Here is an 8,559-nt window from a genome sequence, read left to right as displayed (position 1 = left end):
AAGTCAAAACACTAAAATTATCCTTATAGTTTAGGGAGAGTCTTGTCCCTTAGGAGGCTCCATGCTTACCTGCTCTGGAACATCTTCAACATCAATCCATAAAGACATCCCCTCAGGCTATCATAGGTGGCCCATTTCTCAGGAACCCCAATTTTCAAAGATAGCCTCTCAGCAGGGAATATCTCTGTCCTTTTACCTCACTGGCAGCCATATTCCCTCTCTCCCTTCAAGTCCTCCATTCCTTGTTACAAACCTTCCTTATCCCTTTAACTATTACAAGGACCAGCCTTGGAGTCAGGAAGATATGGGTTCAAATCCTGCCTCTGACACATAGAATCAAAGATTGAGCTAGAAATTACCTTCAGAGGGCATATAGTCCACACTCCCATTTTATCAATGAAGAAGGTAAGACCCAGGGATGTTAAATTAAGTGACTCAGAGGAAGCTAGAAAGTATAATGGATAGAGAGCCAAGTCTTGAGACAAGTCTGGCCTCAGATATTCATCCTAACTGCATCACCCTGAGCAAGTCATTTAACCCCAACTGCCTATCCTTTACTACTCTTCTGCTTTAGAATCAATGCCTAGTTCCAAGGCAGAGGAGAGGTAAATGGTTTGACAAATGGGTGTTAAGTGATTTGCTCAGTCTTCCACAGATAGGAAGTATCCGAGGCCACATTTGAATCCAAGATCTCCCATCTCTGGGCCTGGCTCTCAATCCATTGAGTCACATTGAGCCCCCAAGGTAAAGATTTAAAACAAAGTGACTCCCCCAAGGTCACATATATAGTAACAGAGGTGAGATTTGAACCCAAGTTCTCTGACTCCAAATCCATTGCTCTTTTTACTATATCACCCTACTTCTAATACTGCGTGATCATTGACATGTCTCCTGATGTCATCGTATCCTAAGAAACTAAGACTCATAGAAGAATATAGAAGAATGTCATAGAAGAGTGGTCAACTTGCTTAGGAGAGGGAGTTTCCTTACCAAGAGTTCCCCCACTGATATCTCTAGACCAAAAGCGGCAATAAGGACCACTCTGCTAGACCTTTCAGTACCAACGTTCAGTCATCAGTATGTTTGTGTACAATAACTCCTATAGAAGTGCTTGCCAGTGTAACATTATTTCTAAAGAGCAAGGTAAGGCCTCAGGGGATGTTAGCCAGTATGTGTCCACTGTCCATCTCTGAGCTGCCCAAGAAATACCAGCATTGCTTGGCCTTGATATTCAGGGCTGCTTTTTGGTTTCACTCTTGGGTTCCCTTACCTGGGAGTTGAAGAGAAAGTTGTCCCATCTCTTTTGTTTCTCAAATATCCCTAGAAAAGAAATAAAGGATATAAAACCCAGTGGAATTGCACATTAGCTACGGGGGGAAAGAAGGAGGGGAAGGAAAGAACATGAATCATGTAACCATGAAAAAATATTCTAAATTAATTAATTAAACAAACATTTTCAATTAAATAAAAAGAAAAGAAATAAAGCCTAGAGAGTCAGACAAATAAGGGCAAGCTCATCCCTTAAATGGGTCAGTCTACTCCCTTGGTGTGACCAAGTTGGAATTTTCCATCTTAATTCTTGATTCTCAGAAGGAAAGGTAGCTCCATGGCCAGAACTGACTAGGTCTGGGGTTCGATTCTAATGTGACTTGTGGCATCATAGACGGAGAGCTTTGGATGCCATTGAATCCAGTCCTTTCATTATGATGTTGATGAAAACAAGAGTTGAATTCTATTATTATTATTATTGTTAGCATTTATGTAGTACTATGTGCCAAGTCTTCTGCTCAGTGCTTTATACATTTTTTAACCCTTAACCTTCTGTCTTAGAATCAATATTGTGTATTGTATATCAATATCGCACAGAAGAGTGATAAAGGCTAGGCAGTGGGGGTTAAGTGACTTGCCCAGGGTCACACAGCTAGGAAGTGTCTGAGGCCAGATTTTAACCCGGAACCTCCCATCTGAATCCACTGAGCCACCTAGGTGTCCCCAAGCTTTATAAATCTTGCCTTATTTTTTCTCATAACAACTCTAGCAGATAGACATTTATTATTCCCATGTTAAAGTTAGGAAACTGAGGCAGGCAGAGGTGGATTGCTACAGGTGAGAGGTTGTTCTATACATGATAGTCCTCTACAGATAAGGAAACTGAACCACAGGGATTAAGTGACTTTCCTGATGTCATTCTACTAGTAAGTTTTCAAGGATTTTGTGACTCCACATCAAGCGCTCCATCACTGTGCCATCTCTCTGCCTTCCTCTTTGCTATGTACACATTTGCTATTGAGCTAGCTATCATAGCATCAAGGGAACTAGCTCAGCTCCCAGGGTGTCACAGGGAGACTATGCAGGACAGAGCCAAGTGCTTCATATGTGGCAAGTGCTTGACAAACTCACTTTTCATTTTGTGTTGTATTTAAAATGCTCTGGACAGTCTGGATCTTGTAGTGTCATTCATGAAACACTGGCAGGAAACACAGACAAACGCATACACATACAAACAAACAAACGAACAAAGGAAAACCTCCAGAACATCTGTGGACCTTTTACAGAAAGACATGAGAAATGATTATACAAGGTGCTGTGTGATAGAATGGTTTCTGTCTGTGCTGATGTGTGCCTGGGAGAGCATATTTGTAATAATGCAATCTTAGGTCCATTGATTCAGGAGAATATTTAAGATAAGTTACTAGAACTGGTTTCAATATTATCACTGTCATTGATTTAAAAAGCATCTATCCTCCACCGAAGTCCTTTTCATTTTTTTTAACCCTTTGCCTTTCATCTTAGAAACAATACCAACTATTGGTTCTAAAACAGAAGAGTGCTTAGGGCTAAGCATTAGGGACTAAGTCATTTGTCCAGGGTCATATAGATGAAGTGTCTGAGGCCACATTTGAACTCAGGACCTCCCATCTCTAGGCATGGTACTCTATCCACTGAGCCACTGACTCTTGTATCCATATACTTTTTTTTTTTTAAACCCTTACCTTCTGTTTTATAATAGATACTTAGTATTGGTTCTAAGACAGAAGAGCGGTAAGAACTAGGCAATGGGAGTTAAGTGACTTGCCCAGGGTCACAGAGATAGGAGGTGTATGAACACAGATTTGAACCCAGGACTTCCCAACTCCAGACCTGATTCTTTATCTACTGTGCTAGCTAGCTTCCTTTCTAGAGTGCTTTTCAAATGTCTCACCAGCAACCTCATTTTAAGAAAACTATTGATGAGAGGGAGAGTAGCCAGGAAAGGACAGCCAGGATAAGGAAGGTTCTCAAGATCCTGACATGGCATTTGGTTGAAGGAACTTGGAGATGCTTAACCTAGACAAAAGAACACTGGGTGGGGGAGGATGGGGGAGATAAGATAGTTTTCAGGCATCTGAAGGACTCTTACATGGATGAGAGGATTAAGCTTGTCCTGTCTGGCCCCAGAGGATAGAACCAGAAGCAATAGGTGGAAGGTATAAATCCAGTCCTCTCCAACAGTCCCTGTTAAGTGCCTGTTTTATAGGAGAGGCAGCATTGTATAGTGGTTAGAGAGCCAACCTTGGAACTGGAAAGGCAGGGACAAGCCCAGTCTCTGACAGATACTGGTCAGGTAACCCTGGGCAAGTCACTAAGCTGTGAAGGTCAGGAGATTTCTCTCCAGAGAGGCTTAGCTTCTGGGCAACATTTCTGACCGCAGAATCTCATTGAACTGTCTGAACTGTTTGCCTCTAAATTAGCTCGTTTTTACATAATTCTTGGCATCTTGGCTTCTCAGAGACTGTGAGCTCCTTGAGAACTGGACTTGTTGTTTGCCTTTCTTTTTTGTCCCCAGCATTTATCACAGTGCCCGGTCCATCGCTGATGCTATTCGGTGGTGTTCAACTCCTTGTGATCATGTTCTCCATGGGGTTTTCTTGGCAAAGATACTGGAGTGGTTTGCTATTTCTTTCTTCAGTGGATTAAGGCAAATAGAACGAAGGGACTAGCCCAGTGTCACACACCAAATAAGTGTCTCAGGGCAGATTTGAACTCAGGTCTTCCTGACTCTCTGCCCAGCTCTCTATCTACTGAGCCATCTATTTGTCCCAAACCTGAAACCAATATTTATTGACAGCTTATGACCTTAATGGTTATGGGACCTTAGTAAAATCAGAGAGCTTTGATGTATTCAGGTAAAGCTAAACATGGATGTGGGTTTCAATATAAATAACTGGCCCTGCTAATATTGAAATATTTTGCATGACTTCACATGTATAATGGATATCATATTGTTTGCCTTCTCAAGGGATGAGGGAAGGGAGAGAGAATTTGAATTTTTAAAAAATCATTTTTATCATACAAAACATACTTCCATATTGGCCATTCTGAAAGAGCTCACTCATACAAAACCCAAATAAAACTGTAAATACGCTGATCTGCATCCATCCAGCTCCCCATAAGTCTTCCAGGATTGTTCCAGATCATTGCTCTGCTGAAGGTAGTCAGGTTTTCACAATTGATTATTGTACAATATTGCTGTTACTGTGTACAATGTTGTCCAAGTTCTGCTTATTTCACTCTGCATCGGTTCCTGCAGATTTTTCCAGCTTTTTTCTGAAATCATCCTGCTTATCATTTCTTATAGTACAATAATATTCCATCACCAACATTATTAGTTCAGCCATTCCTCAATTAATGGACATCCCCTCAATTTCCAATTCTTTGCCACCACAAAAAGAGCTACTATAAATATTTTTTATAAGTAGGTCCATTCCCTTTTGGGAGAGAAAATTTTAAATAAAGAATGTTTTTAAAAATGTACATGTAGGGGGAAGCTGGGTAACTCAGTGGATTGAGAGTCAGGTCTAGAGATGGGAGGTCCTGGGTTCAAATCTGGCCTCAGACACTTTGAAATTATGTGACCCTGGGCAAGTCACTTAACCCCCATTACCTAGCCCTTACCGCTCTTCTGCCATGGAACCAATTTATAGTATTGATTCTACGATGGAAGGGAAGGGTTTTAAAAATAAAATAAAATGTACATATAATTGGGAAGTATTTAGCAAAATGAATAAAATTATATTTTTTAAAATGAAAGAAAGAAGCTATATGATTTAACCAGGGGTATGTTGCTAAATGCTTAATAACCAAATCTGTGAAAAACAAAACACACTTTTAAGTTTAACCCACATTAACATTTTCTCCATCATTTTCTTAAGTATAGACAATGAATAAAATAAAAATTCATAGGGGCAGTTGGGTAGCTCAGTGGATTGAGAGCAGGTCTAGAGATGGGAGGTCCTAGGTTCAAATCTGGCCTCAGACACTTCCTAGCTGGGTGACCCTGAGCAAGTCACTTAACCCCCATTGCCTAGCCCTTACCACTCTTCTGTCTTAGAACCAACACACAGTACTGATTCTAAGGTGGAAGGTAAGGGTATAAAAATAATAATAATAAAATAAAATAAATTCACACCCTAAAAATAATTGATCCTGTACTAGAAGTCTGTTCAGTGTTTTCATTAAACCAAGTTGCACAAGTTTGAACTGTCCCCAAGAACCCTGAAGAATGGGGTGCCATGCATTGGGGTCTAGAGGTCAGTAATTAAGCCCTAGAGAAGCATACTACTCCAAAAGATCAAATCTTCCCCCCCTTTCTTTGCAGGCACTTTGATCCAATTCATCACTCCTTGACTGTAGTGGGCATTATCAAATGTTGATGGAACCAAAAGACTCACTGTTATTCCTCCACTTTTTCAGGGTCATAGACAAGACTCCAACAAAGAGCAGGATAAGAATTAGCATGCCGGCAGAAGAGGTAAGGACGGTGATGGCTAAGGTGAAGCTGAGGAGAGACAAATAGGAGAAAGGAGCAAAGTGTCCCATTGAGACCCAGTAATCACTTCATGTAAAGATCCTGCCCACTCTCCATACTCTCCCTACCTCGGATTCTCTGCTTCAGCTTCTTCAGCCTCCCCTTCTCCAATCCCCCAAATGGCCATCTGCCCTCAGTCTATGGAAACCCTCTTCCATGGTGAATCCCCAGTCTTACATGCTGGTTTCTCACCTACCTGATTCCATTAGTTAATGGTCTGATGGTGGTATTGTCTCCTAGAAGGAGAAAGAACTTTGTAATACAAGACATTAAAATCATACAAGAAGTAACTATGATAACTCCTTCTGTAGGAAGGAGAACGAATTACAATAGTGATTTTTTCACTGTTGGAATGAATGAATGAATATGTGAAAATTTTGTGTCCTTGAAATGTTGATGCCCTGAGGAAAAGCCCTGATTACTCCATCCTAGTTACAGCTCTGGTGGGAGGTAATGCCTACTTTTGATCATTAGTGTCCAGGGAGGTCAGAAGAAGAGTCAGAATGTGAGACTGCCTGTTCAGTACTAAGGACAAAACTCAACTGTAGCAGTTTGTTAACACTGCAATAGAATTTACCCTAAGATCTCCAGGCAAGAATGCAACAAAAAAGCTTTCCCTAACAGCAACCTAATTTCCTTTTCTTCCCCTTTCTAAAATAAAGGTAGATCATTTAGCCCTGGGAGCTGAGGGAGAAAAACAAGGTCTCTGGCACTTGGAATTGGCCTCTCAGAGACATGAGCTAGTCCAGAGGTCTCTCTGCCTTTGTGGAGGGGAACCAAGAAGTTGGGAAGGAAGGAAGTCATCTAAGATCAATCAGGAAATAATGACATCAGGAGATAAATACCAACGGTCTCCTAGCCGCAAGTGAGACTGAGCATTTTCTGTTTCCTTAACAACTTTGAAACTGCTGTCACTCACACTTCCTCCTGGTCCTTTTCCTGCCTCCCTGCTGAGATAACTGGCCCAATTACTTGTATCTCTGTGAATAGAGAGCCAGGGGGTGAGGTGGGGGATGTCAAGTTAATATAACAAAAATTCGAATTCTACCTAAACTTATTTCTTTAATCAGCCGCACGTCAATCAAACTACCAAAGGAATACTTTATAGAGCTACAAAAAAAGATCTCAGTGGCTTTTCTTAGCCTGGATCCTCCCTTCCATCTTTAATAACAAAGATTTTTTTTAGAAAAAAGAAGAAAGGAAGAGAAAAAAACCAGCAAAACTGATCAATATATATTTTTTTAATTTGGTGGCATATTCTAATAGTCTTTTAATTGGTCCTCTTGCTTTCAATCACTTTCCTTTTTCTTTTTTTCTTCTTAAAACCCTTACCTTCTATCTTAGAAAGGATATAATGGCTAGGCAGTTGGGGTTAAGGGACTTGCCCAGAGTCACACACCTAGAAATGACTGAGGCCAAATCTCAGCATAGAACCTACTGTGCCTGGCTCTCTATCCACTGAGCTTCCTAACTGCCCCATTTCAATCACTTTCCTTCTAGGATCCATCTTCCTCTGAGAAGCCAAAGTGATATTCCTAAGGCCATACTCAAGTGATAAAATGTGTTACCTCCTGGTCAAGAACCTTTATTGTTGCTTTCAAATATAAACTCCTAGTTTGGCATTGAAAGCCCTTTGGCTCACGCCTCTTTTCAGACTTTTCAAATCACTTCTCATTGATTTTTTGTCTTTGCATCCCCAGTGCCTAGCACAGAAAAGGAGCTTAATTAAGGCTCATTTAACTGAACTGAATAGCTGGATAGGAGGAGAACATCTCAACAGGAAGCCAGCAGGGCAGCACCAGTGTCCTGCCTGCTGAATTGTCAGCTGTTTAAAAATAAGTCTGTTTCAACCCTAGTTTGTATGTAATAAATGTTTGTTAAATGAAGGCGGGCTCAGTTCCTTTCCAGGAGTACTTACAGGGCATCTCCAGTGTGCTGAGTCCCTGTCCTTAAGGAGTTTCCATTCTCTTGGAGAGATAGAGCACCAATGAAGAAGAATACCAGACAATCCTAAGAAGGAAAGAGTACTAACAACTAGGGCGCACCAAAGGGTCATGTGCCAATGCAGGCGGCATCTGAGTTAGGCCAGGAGAAAGGATAAGCGATTCTTGGAGGCTGACATGAGAAGATGCATTCTAGGGACAACTAGGTAACCCAGTGGACAGAAGCCCAGGCTTGGAGTCAGGAAGACCTGGATTCACATCTGGGCTTAGATACTTCCTAATTATGTGACCCTGGGCAAGTCACTTAGCCCCTATTGCCTAGCCCTTGCCCCTCTTCTGTTTAAAAATATGCATTCTAGGCATTGGTTTGACCTATGCAAAAGTGCCCATGTGGGGTAGCTCGGTGGTGCTGAGGATAAAATCCTGGGCCTGGAGTCAGGAAGAGTTCAAATCCAGATGCAGACACTTACTAACTGTTCCAGTGTCTTGGCCAAGAAAACCCCCAAATGGGGTCATGGTGAGTTGGACCACACTGAAAAGTGACTGAATAATATAGGTTGGGAGGGGGAAATCTTGTGGGACATCCAAGAGGAAATGTCTAGCAAACAGACTAAAGATAAGGAACAAGATTAGGATGAAAAAAATAGATTTAGAAGTCATCTGCATAGAGATGATATATGTTGTCACAGGATCTCAAAGACCAGCCCCTCATTTCACAAACAAGGAAATTGAGAATGATGAAGGCAACTTGAGTAGTAATCATTAGAG

The 8,559-nt window shown here is 41.3% G+C and overlaps 1 long non-coding RNA gene across 2 annotated transcripts; it reads left to right on the top strand.

Moving 5' to 3' along the window:
- Positions 1–948: 948 nt before the first annotated feature.
- Positions 949–6,957, top strand: LOC130457128 (uncharacterized). 2 transcript variants are annotated; one of them, XR_008916184.1, is made up of 3 exons: positions 949–1,143; positions 5,734–5,791; positions 6,511–6,957. It is a non-coding gene; the product is annotated as an uncharacterized LOC130457128 (long non-coding RNA). The 2 variants fall into 2 exon arrangements; XR_008916185.1 differs by lacking the exon at positions 6,511–6,957 and having other exon boundaries at positions 5,734–6,138.
- Positions 6,958–8,559: the final 1,602 nt, after the last annotated feature.

This window comes from Monodelphis domestica, chromosome 2, assembly GCF_027887165.1.
Source record: "Monodelphis domestica isolate mMonDom1 chromosome 2, mMonDom1.pri, whole genome shotgun sequence".
Taxonomy (NCBI): domain Eukaryota; kingdom Metazoa; phylum Chordata; class Mammalia; order Didelphimorphia; family Didelphidae; genus Monodelphis; species Monodelphis domestica.
This window is presented reverse-complemented; position numbering and strand designations above follow the sequence as displayed.